The sequence below is a fragment of the Petaurus breviceps genome, unplaced genomic scaffold (assembly GCF_028583685.1).
Source record: "Petaurus breviceps papuanus isolate PSGF00001 unplaced genomic scaffold, PetGlider_PUasm1.0 90510, whole genome shotgun sequence".
In the NCBI taxonomy this organism is placed as follows: Eukaryota; Metazoa; Chordata; class Mammalia; order Diprotodontia; family Petauridae; genus Petaurus; species Petaurus breviceps.
Genome location: NW_027187267.1, coordinates 562,955 through 579,621, shown reverse-complemented (window position 1 = coordinate 579,621; position 16,667 = coordinate 562,955). Strand labels below are relative to the sequence as shown.

General features: G+C 41.8%; 1 long non-coding RNA gene across 7 annotated transcripts in view; it reads left to right on the top strand.

The window, feature by feature from the left end:
* Window positions 1-264: 264 nt before the first annotated feature.
* The window catches only part of LOC138141960 (uncharacterized), a 124,651-nt gene continuing 108,248 nt past the window's right edge, over window positions 265-16,667 (top strand). The window contains exons 1-5 of one of the 7 annotated variants that reach the window (XR_011163316.1): window positions 2,157-2,324; window positions 3,344-3,532; window positions 4,240-4,337; window positions 7,076-7,414; window positions 8,816-11,773. This is a non-coding gene — a long non-coding RNA (uncharacterized lncRNA). Of the gene's footprint in view, window positions 1,053-2,156; window positions 2,325-3,305; window positions 3,533-4,239; window positions 4,338-7,075; window positions 7,415-8,815; window positions 11,774-16,667 lie in introns of those variants that run through there. The other 6 variants (XR_011163317.1, XR_011163314.1, XR_011163312.1 and 3 more) reach the window with 6 other exon arrangements.

The window sequence follows — 16,667 nt, the reverse complement described above, 5'->3', positions numbered from 1 at the left end:
ACAATCATTGTAAAAAATCCAGCCAGTTGGAGTTTAGGAATATCAGATCATTTCTTTCTTTGCTCCCTTGTGTGCTCTGTCTCTGTCTCGGTCTCTCTCTCACTGTCTTTCTGTCTCTTTCTCTCTGTCCGTCTGTCTCTCTCTCTCATTAGATAGCTCCCTGCTCCCATCCCTATGGATCCATCCCCTCCCCACAGAAATGCCAGGAGTATTTGGTGTGACACAGGTTTGTGTGGCCACTCCCACTGCACTTGGCCTTATAGAAAAACGCTTAGTCACCCTTGCAACTAACAGCCTGATGGAGAAGGGGTATTGGAGAAAGAACAGGGGGAGGAGGAGGAGTCTGGGCATCCAGGAACCCGGAGGGAATCATCCTGAGTGTGAGGTGCAAGGTGCCTCAGTGGACTTGTTAATGGCGGGAAGCAGGATTCAACTGGGGGATGTGGCCTGTCGTGGGAGACACCCAGGCAGGAAGTAGGAGGAGGACCTTGGGCGTCCCCAAATAGTCTGTAAGTCCTATATATGGAGAGACTGTTACATTTTGTGATTCACAACCACACCAGCATCTTCATAGCCACCATGGGCGCTGTGGATATCCCTGGTACAATCCCTGAGTGAGTACACCCCTGGGAGTGAGAAGACTGGAGAGGGTCTGGTTTTTCCCGTCCTCTGGGTGGGGTGGAGCTGAACTTGTGCAAGGAGAAAGCGTTTGCCCAGGCAGAGCACCAGGATCGTGCCAGCCAGAGCGGAAGCAGCCCTTGGCGCCCTCGAGCTCTCCTGGGTACTGAGCAGAGGTCAAGCTGGCGAGAGATTCTCCAGGACGGACCATATAATGTCACCCAGCACTCCCCGGGTCTCGGAAGCTAAGCATGGTCAGACCTGCTTAGTTCTTGGGTAGGAGATTGCCTGGGAATACCGGCTGCTGTCGGCTTTTGCCTTTTCCTGCTATCTCCGCTGCTCACTGGCACAGAGCTTGATGTAGTCCAGAGACTGAGACACCCTCGACAAGTGGAGGGGGATTCCCAGCTCCCTGGCTTCCTGCTATGTGGGGGGTAAGTCAAAACTTCTCAGAATTTCACTCCCCCTTCCCCCACTCCTTCTTCTGCTGTTAATCAGCAGCAAGCCCTTTCTGAAGGCTTTCAGATTTCTGGCTTCTGTGGGACCCTCCTCCCTTTCCTTTGCTGTCAATAATCCTCCTTGGCCAGCTCCTCTGTTGTTTACCATTGGGGAAGATTTTCCAGCCCATACGTGAGCCCATTCCCCCCAACCAATGGTAAAAGGGGCCCCATTAGGGTATAAATTCTTGTTCTGCCCTTTTAAAGTGCCTCTTCCTCCTGATCGGTCTATGTTTGTAAGTGGACTGATTGTATAATCAATTCCATTGGATACCCAACTTGGAAAAGGCAAGAAAGCTGTGTTTGTATGTTGTCCTTTAGCCTCAAGCCATGTCCTACAGTCATTGTTAAAAATTCGTCGAGTTGGAATTGAGGAATATCAGATTATTTTTTTTTTATTATTACGCTCTCTCTGTCCTCCCAATCTCTCTCCCTTGACGTTTCTGTGGCTCCACCTCCTCTCCCCAGAACAGCCAGAGTAGGAGGTGTGACAGGTGCTCGCGTGAGCACGCTGACTACACTGAGACTTCTAGAAAAACTCTTAAGTCTGCTTAGGGAAGGATTTCTGGCGAAAGAGGAGGGAGAGGAGGAGGAGTCTGGGCATCCAGGGGCAGGTTCCCACTAGGAACCTGGAGGGAACCGTCCCAAGTGTAAGGTGTAAGGTGGGTCAGGGACGTGCATCCGGCGGGAGGTGCCAAGGCAGATCCGTGGTTTTCAGTTGACAAAAACCCAATTTCTTCTTAGCGACCTGGAGCTGGATCCAGCTGGGGAGAGAGAGGGGGGAAGGCGGGGCGAATGGGGGGCGGGAAGTAGGATCCTGATTGTGGGCACCTCCAGCCAGTTTCTAAGGTGTTCTGGCAGTAAGGAGTGGCACCTTTCAGTGCTGCTCAGCCGGGGGTGAGACGTCCAGGCAGATTGCCAGGGGTCCTTTAGTGAGTAGAACCCGGGCGGTGAGCAGGCTGGAGAGGGCCCCACTTTCCCCTCCGCTGGTGGTGGGGGTGTCGGTGGGGGTGGAGGGAAGTCAGCGGTCGAGGAGGGGGGAGGTTGTCGGTGGGGGTAGGAGTTTTGGGGTGGCTGAGTTGCAGGCTGTGGGGGACCCGCGCAAGGAGGAAGCACTTGCCTGGGCAGAGCCCTGCGTCTCTGCGCCAGCCAGAGGGGAAGCAGACCGGGTACCCTCGAGCTCCCGGGGACGGAGGAGAAGCCGAGAAGGTGAGAGATTCTAAAGGACAGACCATATAATGTTCCACAGAAGTCCGTGGGTCTCAGAAGCTAAGCATGGTTGGACCTGCTTAGTTCGCAGGTGGGAGGGCGCCTGGGAATACCCACGGCTGTCGGCTTTTGCCTTTTCCTGCGATCTCCTCTGCCCACCAGCACAGAGCGAGGTGCAGTCTGGAGACTGGGACACCCCGGACAAGTGGAGGGGGGCTTTCCACCTCCGGAGCCTCCTGCCCTTTCGCTCCTAGACCAAAGTCTGGAGCCCTGGGGGACCCGGGTGCCCTGGAGCAGGCCTAGGGCAGTTCACTTAGAAGGAGGAGTGTTTGGGAAGCTCTCCCAGGGCTTTTCTGAGTTTTCTTCTATGATCTGGTAACAACTCTGGGAGAGAGCTGCTATAATTGTGTCCATTCTACAAATGAGGGAACTGCCGGGGTCACACACCTTCTGAGTGTCTGAAGTAAGATTTTAAACCTCCGTGTTCCTCACTCAGGACTGGGTGCTCTCTTCAATGCCACTAGCAATTGGGGTGGGGGGGGGTGGAGGGAAGTACGAATATTATTATTAGTGTGGATACCGGGCAGATGCCAAGATGCCAGAGAAAAGTGCCGGTTGGTGGCTGGATTGTGAAGCAGGGGACTGGCCAGATAGAGTGAATGAGCTGAGTTTGCTCTCTCATCCACCCACCCATCTTGACAGTTCAGGGCCTAGGCTGAGTTCTAAAACCGAGTAGATTTACTGGGGGGAAGAGGAAGCTTAGGAACAAGGTCTCTGGGGAGAAGGGGAAGATTCCAGGGGGAAGGAGGAAGAGGGAGAGTCCATTGACAGAGCAGTGAATAGGATGTCCCTGCCTCCCAGTGGATTCCTGGGCTGGATATAAAGCATAGACTGGGCTCATAGGAAGATGGGAGTCACTATTTAGATTGGAGTGTGTGATTGAAAGAGTGGTAATGTATGTAAAGCTGTATGCAAATTTAGGGAACACCTGTGCTGGAGGCTGTATGTAAATGTCCTAGGCAAGCACACAGACTGGAGAGACCAACTGGAACCAAGATAAAAGATCTTCAAGGGAAAAGCCTGAACCATTCACTGAGGAGGTTTCCCTGGCACACTGGCTAGAGCGCTTTTTGATTTCATGGATCAGAGACTCCTGTGCCCATTCCTCTTTACCTGCATCCTGGTGCATGTTCTCAGTCATGTCAGAGGTGAGTGATTGCATCCAACTGGTCCTGCCCATACTCTGGGCCTTCGAGATGGAATTCACAAAGTTGGAGGGAGGGGGTTGGAGAGGGGGGAGAGGACAGGAAGGGGGAAGAGCAAGGCCCTGTGACATAGAAAGAGCAAGGACAGCAAGGGAGAAAGAAAAAGGGAGGCCATGAAGGGTATAAGGTAAGGAAACTGCTGGTCACCCTCAGTCCTCACAGATGAGAGCCCAGCTCTGGGGGTCTGAGGACCCAAGAGCTGAGGACAGCTGGAGGAGATGAGGCCGGAGTGGGCAGGCCTCCAGTGAGCCATGTCACCAGCACTGCTGGACAGAAACTGTCCTTCCAGCTGAGGTGCCTTCTTGGTGTAGCTTTCACAAGCACCAGTGCTCAGTTCTTTTTCAGCCCCCTGCTTGTATCAGGGAGAGGCTGGGCTGGGGTAACAGATGGAGGCATGACTTTTCAATGTGCCACCATCTGGTGACTTTCCTCCATTTATTAATGTAGCCCCCTGGCCACACTGCAGGGATGAACCTCTGAAGGAGCCCTGGCCCCTGAGCCTTGGCCCTGCAGGATTGATAACAGGGACTGAGGGAGGGGGCTGGGTAGGGATGAGGGAGAGGAGAGAAGCTTAGGCTTGAGAGATGGAGGTAACATTAAAAGCCACTGAGTCCAACCCAGATTTGAAAAGAAATCCTTCCATAATACAGCTGACCAGCCTTCATCTAGCCTTGGCTCCAAAGCCTACAGTGAGGAGACCACTCCTGCCTCCTGAGATGACCCTTTCTACAACAAGCCATCCTGAATGGTTAGGACACTTCTTTTTCATTAATTAAATTCTGCATTTGGTCTTGTACCATCTGTCCATCACTCTTAGTTCAGGCCTCTAGGGTCAAAAATGACAAGCTCTTCCTATACATTATTACCTGGGGAATTCTATATCTATAAAACTCTATATTTACATCTATAAATTATATAGATAAAATTATATATATGTATAAATTCTATATCTATATCCCACCAATTCATTTGGTCATTATAACCCAGGGAATATCTGTATCTATCTATATCTATAAATTCTATGTCTATGTTCTGTATACATAAATATGTACAGGGGAAGTTCACCAGAAGGAGGAGGGTTTGGGAGGCTCTGTAAATTATCCAATATACCATTACTATATATAAATATATGTTTGTGTTTATGTATGCATATGATGTCCCCAAAACCACACTAATGGCATATTGGAAATAAATATGCACCTGTTTCCATGAGTGTACGTATAAATTGTGTGGGTTAATCACACACACACATATACTTTATACATACATGTATGTTAATATCAAGTAATCTAATTGGAAAGAAAAACAATTACATGGGGTTGGGGGGAGAAAACCCCAGATTGAAAGGCAAGTTACAGATAACTCTGTAGTTGTAGTCCTGCATTACTGGGCAGGATATTGGTGTCTTTGGCAGAAACAGCAGAGATTGAGGAAGGAGAAGGCTGGAATGGGCTGGTAATTAGCTTTTTCTTGGGCATACTGAGCTGGAGAAAGAGAAGGCCATCCAAGCCTTTTCCAAACCTACATTTCCGTTCTTCATTCTCTGTAAGTAGAGTCTCATTTTTTCCTCTTCCCTGGCCAGGGGTGTCTGCCAATGGCACAGGTACTTGCTTCTCTTCAGGTAAGGGGGTTCTGCCTGAACAGGATGTGAAGAGGCTCCACCTTCTTCCACATAGGGACAAAAAAGGAACTGAGACGTGAAAGACTAACAAAAGGACTCAATTTAGAGTCACAGGACTTGAGTTCAAATCCTGCCTCTGATGCTTATGAGCTCTATGACCTTTCTTTGGTGAAAGCTTCTTGGGCCTCCAGTTCCTTATCTGTAAAATGAGGGGATTGGAATGGATATCCTCTCCCAGGCTCTTCCACTACCTCCCTCCCTCGATCCCCACCACAGATTTTTTTTTCTTTTTGGAGGGGGAAGGGCAGGACAATTGGGATTAAGTGACTTGCCCAAGGTCACATTGCTAGTATGTGTTAAGTGTCTGAGGTCAGATTTGAACTCAGGTCCTCCTGACGACTCCAGGGCCACTTTTCTATTCATTGTGCCACCTAGCCACCTGTTCCCCAGATATTTTTGAGCCAAAGAGGGGATTGGGCAGGACTGTTGCTTGGGCAGATTACTTTATCAGCTTCAAAGAGGATGAACTGGAAAAAGAAGAAAGAATATAAACAGGGAGATGAATTAAGAGGGAGAAGAGACAAGACTTGGTGACCAGGGGGCCATGAGAGCAGGAGAGAGAGTATCAAGGCTGAATCCAAGACTCCTGACTTGCAAATGGATCTCATAGAGGGACCCGCAACAGCAGGAGGGAGGTCTGGAGACCCATGGAGACGATGTTCTGTTCCAACTCGACCAAAAAATAGGAAATGACACCAGAATAATTAAGGGGAATGTCAAATCTAAAAATCAACAACTACTCACTGTCTTGCCACGGTAGAGCAGACCAACATGGAACAATTCCCAGAAGGAATATGAGGGGAGGCTGACTGTTGCTAGTGATGGGTCCCTTATATTAGTGAATGTGATCTCTAAAGACAGTGGATGTTATTAATCTAACATCCTATCAACCTCAGGACACAAACATATTTAAAACTTCAACTTAACAGTCTTTGGTAACAGTCTTTGCCCCCTTTAGGACCCCACCCTGTTCTCACATACTTGTACACTTTCAAAAGCTTCCTTCCACTCTCCCACCTTCAGACCTTCCCAAAAACTATTTTCCCCTTGAAAGGTAAGGATTCAGATAGAAGCAGGTGAGCAGGGTGTGTGTTCCAGCCACACAAACCAAATGTGAAGACACGAAAAGGGGAAATGGTGTGCAGAATTTGGGGGTAACTAATAATCAAGCTTGAGTGGAATGAACAATACACAAAAAAAAGAACATGAGAAAGCTGGAAAAGAAGCAGATTGTGGAGGCTCCGGAGTTTGTATATTCATCCTAGAGGTACTGCCCCTCCACCCCATGAAGGCTTTTGAGCAAGGGAGAGTAATTGTCAGGGCTCTGCCTTGCTTTGGCAACTAGAGAATGAATTGGAGAAGAGAGAAAGAATGGGCCCAGGGAGATGAATTAGGAAAGTATTATAAAATTTCAGCAAGAGATGGTAAGGATCTGACCTAGGGTAATAGCCCTGTGAGTAGAAAGAATGGGCTACATACAACAGGTGCTATAAAGATGCAGAGATAATATTTGGCATCTAATTGAATATGGAGAGCAGGGGAGAAAATTTAAAGCTGAACTAAAGCTACAGACCTGGGCGACCAGGAGCATGATTCAACTCCCAAAATGACTGAAGACTGGAGAAGGGTCAGGTTTAGAGGGGGAGTCAATGAGTTCCATTTTACACATGACTGAGATGCCTTTGGGCTAAGCAGGTGGGCTTCTTGAGGTCCTTTCCACATTTGTGATTCCCTGATCTGTCCCAGGTAAGTGAGGGGGTCACTTTTTCTATACCCTGATGAGTCTTCTTTCCATCCTGTCACAGATAACTATGCCTCAGCGGAGAATGAATCCTTTCTGCAAAAGACCCAAGGAGAGTCTGCTGTGTTCCATGTAGAGAAAGATTTTGCAAGAAAGACTCGAGTGATTGAATGGAATTTTTTGACTGAGAATGTACAACTACAACTACTTAAAACCTGGCCAAGGGAAAGCATGCCAACCTGGATCAACGCCCAGGAGAAATACAAAGGAAGGCTGTCTTTAGAGGGTGTGAAAACTCTGAAGATTACAAATCTTACCTCTGAAGACACTGGGCGCTATGAAGCACAAATCAAGTCAGTCTCAGGAAATATAATCACACAGAAATTCATGCTTACTGTGTCTGGTAGGTAATCTCCCCCCAGTTGTAATCCAACCTACCCTACACCCAGCTATTAACAACTTCCTTCAATTCTGTCACATTCAGAGCTTTCCAAAACATGCCTCCCTTCCAACTTTGCCCTTTGGAAAGGAAGGAAGAGATAGAGCTGCTGTACATTGCAAGAAGATGGAGGGTAGAAAACTGAATCTGGAGGGATTTTCTCAAGTTCACCCACTTAAGGGGAGGGAGGGGCAGGAACAACTCTTCCCCTCTATCTCTTGGTTTGGTTCTCTTGTCAAGAGTTCAATGAATGAAAGGGACTGACTGAAAGGCAGCTTGACCTTCCCTGGAAAGAAGTCAAACTCATTGAGCTAATCAGTCACTCAATCCTACCCCAGTCCTGTGGGCAAATTTCTCTATCTTATGGACTCCAGAATGAGAAGAAAAGACCCTGTCCTTTTCTACTGAGAGCTCTGATTCTGATAGACTAAAGAGGAGATGGGTTTGGGAGTGAGGGAAGTTTGCACTAAAGGAAGGAGAATGAAGGACCTCAGGGAGAAGGGAGGCTTCCTGGGAAGAAATTGAGGGAGAAATACAGATGCTAATTAACCATTAGGGGACATTGTAGATCCAGCCTATTCTGATATTTAATCTATACCTTATCTGCTCCTCACCTCTTTTTCTCTGCCCTCTCTTCAATCTACCTGGCCCCTTTTCCTTCTTTGCCCTCTTTCTCTATTCTTTACTTCCCAATGTCCTGGATATTCTACTGAGATTATAATCTCTGCCAGCCCCTTCCTTGTTCCCTGCTGTAGCACCAATGCCATATTCATAGCGCCCACAACTATAACTCTTGCATGACATTTGGTGGCAAAATGTGCCAGACTCTCCAGATAAAGGATATAGCTGAAGGATTTATTCAGACACCAGAAAACTGGATCCCAAAAACAGTAAGCTGATGTCATCATATTACCAAAGATATTCAGAAGCCATAATAATGCTGAGAGCCACAGCATCCTTCAGCCTTCCCACAAACCAATATGAGACCTGTATTTACTCACAAAATTCTCTCCTTGCCTGAGCTTCTCTGTCCCCAACTGACTCCAACTTTCTGGTCAGCTCTGACCAGTTTCCTGTGTTTTCTGCTTCTCCTCAGCAAACCCCTCTCACCACAGGCTCCATATGACCACATTCAGTCTATCTGGGTGCAGAGTTTATCTTCACAGCAGGGGAGCTCTTGAGACTTCCCCCTAGGTCTATTAAGGGGCAGGGAAGATCTTCCCATTCCTATTACACCTGCTAGTTCCCATCGCACATGTTCCCTTCACCCTACTCCCATCCCCACCCCAGTTCTCAATCCCCTTTCCTAGAGACAGATCAAGCCCAGGTGATTCTGACTTATTATTCTTCGTACTTTGACTATAGGAGATAACATGAGAACATGTAGTCGTTGGCTCCTCCTTGGAAGTCTAATCCTATTGGCAATGCTCCTGTGGTAATGTCTGGAAATATCAGTATAACCTGAAGAAAGACAGAAGGTGGCTGTGCTGAGACAGTGGTGAAAGTTCTCATCCCTACCCATTCTCAAAAAATCACTAAGATTATAAAGTCTTTGGCATTGCCTGCTTGAAGCCAAATTGTGAAACTAGGCCAAGTCAAGAACTGAAGCAAGATGGTGGAGTAGGAGGAGGCAGCATAGCACAGCTCTCCCCACAAGTATTCCCACAAGGATCTAATAAGAATGCTAGACTGAATGGGAAATCAAAGGGGAAACCACAGGGCAGTCATCTTACCAGCACAAAATCACAAATTCAACAGAATTTGTGGCCAGGGTGGGAACTGTGGAATCACAGATTCTGTGCCCAGAACTCAGAGGTAGGCCACAGATGACTATAGATTCAGCCCTGGACTAAGATCCACAAGTTGAGATCTCCTAGATGGGCCAGGAAATTCTACTCAGTACCTAGAACTAGCAGCTAGGTCAGAAACATGGAGACACTTGGAGCTGATCACAGACTGAGACTTGACTCAATTCAAGACCAATACTAGCAGTACAGGGATCTCCCAGAGAGGGTTTGAACTTATACTCAGTGTTCAGAGCTCCAAGTAAGGCCACTAATATGACGTCCCCCAGCATTCATCATATACTGAGTACCCTGAGCAGGATAACATTCTAAGGGAATATCTCAGAGAAGCTTAAAGTCACAGATTCCGTCGCAAAGATTCTCAGCTAGATTGAAAATGCAGGGTTGCCCAGAGCAGATCACGGGACGAATAAGTAAACAAAAAATATATAGAGATAGAGATAGATAGATAGACAGACAGATAGACAGACAGACAGACAGACAGACAGACAGATAGATAGATAGATAGATAGATAGATACATAGATACATAGATACATAGATACATAGATACATAGATACATAGATGCCCAAGACACCTGGAGGAGAAGAATATTTCTAAAACACTTAAAAGCAAATCCCAAAAGAAAAACACAGCTTTGGGTGGCCAGGTAGCACAGCGAGTAAGAGCACCAGCTCCAGTGTCAGGACAACCTGGACATCGAATCCCGGGCTCAGACACTTAGCACCCACCTAGAAACACCTGGCCGTGTAACCTTGAGCAAGTTACTTAACCCCAATTGTTTAGGGACGGCCAGGTGGCTCAGTGAGTAAGAGCACCAGCTCCAGTGTCGGGATGACCTGGATCAAATCCCAGCTCAGATACTCAGCACCACACCCAGAAATAACTGTCCCTGTAACCTTGAGCAAGTAACTTAACCCCGATTGCTTAAAAAAAAAAAAAAAAAGAAAAACACAGCTTGCCCACAAGAGCAATTTCTAGAATTTCTAAAAAGAAGATGCAAGGCTTCTTTAAAAGTGTTTTTTTAAATTATAAATGAAATGAGAGTCATAGAAGAAATAACTGGAAAAGAAAGGAGAGCTATGAAAGAGAGCCTTGAAAAGAGAAGCAATACTTTGACATAGAAGTACAAAAACCTTATTTAAGTAACAAACACCCTGAAAATTAAAATGGACCAAGTAGACATTAATGACACCATGAGACAAGAAGAAATATTAAAATAAAATCAAGAGATTTTTTAAAATAGAAGAAAATATAAGGTATTTCATACTAAAGGCAACTGATCTGAAAAATATATCAAGTGGATATGATTTAAGAATCATTAAACTACCTGGAAAGCACAAGAAAACAAAAACATTACTGTGAGCCATGTCTTTAAAAATCATGGGGGGAAAATCTGCCCAGATTTCTTACAAAGAGAGCAAGGTGAAAATAGAAATATTCCACTGGTCATCTCTCAGGGAAAAAACTCCTAATATGAATACCACCAGCAATGTCATAGCCAAAATGCAGAGCTTCTAGGTAAAAGAAAAAGTACTGGAAGCAAGCAAAAAGAATGAATTCAAATAAATAAACAAACAAATGAATGAATGAATATAAACAAATGAATAAATAAATTAAAAAATGAATTTAGGCCCCAAAGAATCATAGTCAAGATTACACAATATTTAGCAGCTACCACTAAAAAAAAGCAGAGAAGATGGAATACAATATTTAGAAGGCAAAATATATAGGCTTACAACTAAGAATTATATAGAAAAATCTGGGTATAATCCAACAAGAGAAAACCATTCCAAGAATGTCTAATAATGTTTTAAAAACCTAGAACTACATAGAAATATTGTAATACAAATAGGGGGATAAAGAAAAACATAAAGAGGTAGAACTCTATAAAGATGAAGTATTTTCATTCTAATTAACAAGGGTTCCCCAAGAACCATAATGTCATCAGTTGTCATAAAAGAAGTCAAATAAAATGAAGGCCCCTGGCATGAGTAGGTGTCGTGGGCTGCTCAGTGTCCAGCACTTAGCATGATTCAGAGACGTGAATAAGAAATGACCAGGCCATGTGGGTAGTTCAAGGAAGAACGATGAACTCCGTTTATTGATTCTTAGTATGAGGTTTTTATAGAGCAAAAGAGACTAAGGAAGGGGACTCCAGTTTTCTTATCATTACCTTATAGTCTGTTTTATCCTGGAAGTAGCACAGAATAGATAATTTGATAAGGATTTGTTATCTAGGAGACTAAAGTCTTAGGGTAAAACCTTTGATCTATGCCTCAGGTATCTGTTAATGCAGTCACAGTCATAACTGGATACAACTGAGAGCAAACTTCAAAGCCAAAGCTGCAATCCTCAAAAGACATCAAGTTTAGAGCTGACCGCCCAAAGATACCTGAGTGCTGTATCAAATATTTTAGCCCTTAATAAGTAAAATCTTGGGGTATAGCTTATTGATCTCAGAACTCAAGTAACATCCTTATAAGAGTAACACATAACAAAGAACTTAGGAGCTAACTTAACAAAAAAGTCACATCTCAAAGAGATTCTTGTTTTAAAGTCCACTATTAGGATTTAATATCTGAGTCCTGAACCAGGCCTTTGGTTCCCCACATAATTTCCCCCCTTTTTAAGGAGAAATTTATAGGCATGTAATTCAGTGCCTAAAGTCTTCATAGTGCATGTTTTAATTCATATAATGCAAGGTCCAAATATACAACAGACTATTATAATGATTAATATGGAAAGTAGATGCATAGAGATTTTTTCAATGTATCAGTAATTGTTTTTGTAACTCCTACTTGGTCAATCCCAGGGATCTCACTATGTTCAATATCTTAATAATTTGATTGAATGCTTTTTTTTCCAAGGTGATATTAAAATTATGCCACGCTCCCAATAAGCTGGCTCTGATTCTGGTGCATGTGTTATTGGGATGAGAGCAACTATATAAGCTATAAATATATGTGTATTTATAATCACATCTAAGTAACAGTTGAGTTTTTAAGGCTTTTAACTCATATATAAGCATAATATTAATTGTTGTAATAAATTGATCTTATACATCTATCTCATGTTGTGTCTTAAAGGCTACAGAAACATTTTGTGAAAATTCATTAACCTGTTGTGCAGTTTGGATCAAAAACACAGCAGTTGAAACCATTAACAATGTTAGGGCAGTGGATTTGGTAACAAGAAATCTGACAAACCTTTTTCCCCCTTTTATAAGACATCAGAAATTTGATGGAATGCATATACCTTTGATGTTTGATACTAAGCATAAGTGAAATTAGTTGGAAAAAAGCAAAATAAAGATTATTCAACAAGCTCTCTACTAGATATACATAGAGCAAAAGTAAAATCGATGCAACTAAAAGTTCATACATAGATAGGTATATCCACAATTACATTGGAGAAAGATTCTAGTCTTGAGTTTTCAAAGGCAAAGTAACATTCCTTGCAAATTCATTCACAAATAGATCAGTTTGTATCCCACTTAAAATAGAAGATACAGTAGCTGACATTAAGAGGGAGGCAATTAGCCCTGTGATTTCAAAAGTCCAAAAGTCTGTTCTTATTAGAAAATCAGATATTTCTTGAAGTGCAGGCTCCTCTGAAGTCTGTCATTGTGTAATGTTCCATTAGAAGGCTGTATCATTTTGTGAAAAGGTGGGACTCCAAGTCATTTCCTCTTGGGTTGTCCTTGTGAGGGATCCTCTGATCCTCTTCTCTGTTTCTGCATCTGGTGGAACACTCCTGGACATTCTGTGTCAGCATCTTCAGGGGTTGTTCATCAGTGTCTAAAAATATATAAGCATAACCTCACCTCTACATAATTAAGGGGCAAGTCTTTTCCATTACTTTATTTGGGAATATGTACTTTTTCAAATTGTTATTCTGCTGGTGTGTACCCATTTTTAATGATGCTTAAAATTTTTTAGGGTATGTAAGGCTAATTGCCCTTGTGATATATAGGTCCAAATCCAAATCCCCTTATCATTTTTGTCAATAGGTTTCACAGAAAGATAAAAATGATTTGCCAGTGTAGGCAAGGGCATTATCAGTTTTTGTTTGTTTAGGAGTACCTAAGAAATGAAGAACAATGGCATTGGAGTGAAAAAACAATGCTTTTCCTTACTAAAGTGTAGTTACAGGAGTAATCATATAAAATTGAAGGACAATATTTTTGCTCTGTCCATATAATGTGGCCTTATTAAGTTAAATGAATGGGAGGTTCCAGAGTTACAGAAAATGATTAAAATGTTTTTAAGTTTTAAATTTTTTGAATGGAAATACAGTCATTGGCTGTTGCCTTTTTGTTTCTGTAGGATGTAACAGGGAGAGGACTCTCCATTATTTAAATACATGATTACATAGTATCTTATATCAGGGGAAAATATCATTCTAAAAAAGTCAATTCTTGAAGAAATGGCAACAATAAAAATTAAACTAGAGGCCTCTAGTAACATACTTTCCCATTTCTCATTCATCTTAAATAGGTATGTGAGTCATAGTTATGATAAATTGTTCATCTTCAACCTAAAAAGAACTGTAATGTTGAAATATGACTCAAAATATAAATTTAAGTTTTAGATTCAAGAAAACTCAACTTTCATGTTCTAATTGTGTAGATCACAAATTTAATCTGTGCTTGATAATACTTGTCTCACTCCAAATATCAGTATGTGCAAATTCTTATGAATGTAAATATTTGGCAGTTGATATTCTAAATTCTTATTTAGCTTTAAACAGCAAAGATTATCCAAAGATTGTCACCAAAACAACAGTATGTGAGAAAAAAGTGTTCACCTGTCACATGGATATATTGTAAGTTTCTAAAGTATTGACATCCTTTTGCCAAAGATTATTAGGTTTTAAACTTTCAGGATTAATAGAGGTGGAAGTGAAAGAAGGTATGTGAGGAAGGCATTTTGTGCATGATTTAACTATTTGCCTGGCTTGTTCTCAAGTAAATATGAAATTACTTATTAACATCCTTGAATTTTGAATGTAGAGATAAAGGACTAAGTGTTGGGTAAGTTTGTATTGTTAATTTATCAGCTAAAGCATTGCCTTGTTGAATGGGCTCAGGCAAAGATGTATGAGAGTAAACACAATAAATTCAACAAGGACCTTCTCCACCTCTAACCACTTGTTGCAACTGAAAAAAAAATGGATATAACTTTTGATTATTGAAATCTGTCTCAATGTTCCTTACAGTATGAAAATAATATTTACTCTCCATAAAAACGTGAAGGGATTGAAATTGTTCCTTAAAAAGACATATAGGTAGATGAGAAGGAGTAGAAATAACTTCTGTTAGCTCTCTGTTTACTTTAGGCCTCAGTAAAAGGCCTTATCTGCTTGTAAGAGGAGAAAAAGATGTTATTTGGGGAATGACTCATTGTTGAGTGGAAAATAAATGTGAAATTGGGTGTTTGTTTGTATTATCCCTAGTTCCTTGATATACAGTCAATAGGATCTGCCAGGAAGGGTCTCCTTAGATTAGCATTTCAATTTGGGCTTTAACATAAGGTTACTGAATATGTACAGGGAGGGATCCTGAAGTTGTTGTCATACCTAGAATAGCCTTATACATTAACATAGCTACTAATTGAGGGTAGGTAACACTGGTTTTTTGGCTTTGATGAGGAAGATAAATACACTCTTAAGATATTTTGTTGCCTATATATGGCCCCAAAGGGAAATTTTTTTTTACTGTGCAAGAATTTTAATAAGATATGCACACATCTCAAAAAATTCTATTGTGTGACTTCCTGGCCTTGGGGTTGTCAACTGTAGAAGAGTCAAGTGAAGTCACTGATGAGGTAAAGGAAACATCTGAGGATCTTCCTTGAGCTTCAGCATCTGAATCATTCTTTTGGCAAGATCGATAATTGCTCACAGAACCCGATCTTTGTGGAGTAGTAGTCCTCAGTACACTGATTTCTATGGGGCTATTACTATCTGCCTTACAGACTTGGCACTGCTGAATGGCATTTTCAATGATTTTAAGTTGTTCTGCTTATTTTGTTAAGGTTCAAGGAAAATGGAGGTTTGGGGCTCCCTTTAGGGTATTAAATAAGTGAGTGAGCTGATGTGTTCTTTACCCAATTTATATCTCATAATAATTTTTGAAAATGATTTAAAGTTAATATTATCTCTTTGAATTACTATATTTTTGAGGCTCAATAATTTTATCTCTCATTTTATGTCCTAAATAATTGTAGGGGGTTACAACTAAATTTTACCATAAACTAACCTGAGTGTCTTGAAATATTTATTGCTAGCTTTACTACTTGTACATGGAGTACTGGACTAGAGTCCTGACTGACAAACAAAAGTATGAGAGAGCTTAAGTACATTTTAAAACCATCCCGATTAAGGGTGGCTGGAGTTACACAAATTTGTGATCCCCATAATAGTTCAATCATTGTACGAGAAAGGAATTTTCTTAATTGGATAAATGGTAAATACAATAAAACAAGAAAGCTGACAAAGTGTTGATTGAAATTATGGTCCAGAATATCTATGTTTTCTTTACCATTAACAATCCATAACATAGTATATGCCCAGAGAATTTTAAGATAAGAAAATGTCCCATTACTCAAGTTAGTGCCTGGAATTGAGGGTCTTGTCCTTAGGGGCTATAAAGTAGGATTTGTTAACATAAGGAGAGGTATTCTCTTGATGCCTGTTTTAAATCCTATTCCCAGCCTTATCTGGGCTCTGTAGTGGATGACATAGAAAGAGCTTTTTTTTTGTAAAATGAGGCAGAGCAGTCTGTTTGATTAATTCAGATTTTAGCCAAAATAAGATTTTAAATGATTATCAGAGGTCAGTGAGCATTCTCTATTTTCCTGACTTATTACTTAACAAAACTAATTTAGGTATCACAAAATGTTTTAGCCAAAGGAGAGAAGAAAAAAATATATTAATTGAATCTCAAACAATTAAAAGCTGATCACCATGTCTTTTAAAAGCTATTAGTTCCAAAACTCCTTTAATCAATGGGAATAGCTTCAGGTGATTTTTAAGTAGTTTGTATAAATTTCTGTACATTTTCTAATCTTAAATTAAAAATATTAAATTTTCCAATAAGCTAACATAAAAAGAGTTCGTATCTTTTACTGATTACTTAGTCTGATCATAGGAATCAGGTCTAAGAAGAAAAAGAGTAGGGATATGTGAATATGATCTTAAATACTTTTTATCTTAAACAGCAATTTTTACCAATCACAGCTTAGAGCTAATTACAGTTAATTTTATTCTCATGTAGCTGTTAAAAACAATAAAGATCTACTAGGTCTTTTAACACATAAGGGATATCATTTAATATTTTTCTTTCTCAAATTTAACTTATCCTGGTGTAATAGCCAATCCTTATTAATCTTTTGCAATTTTTTAGCAAG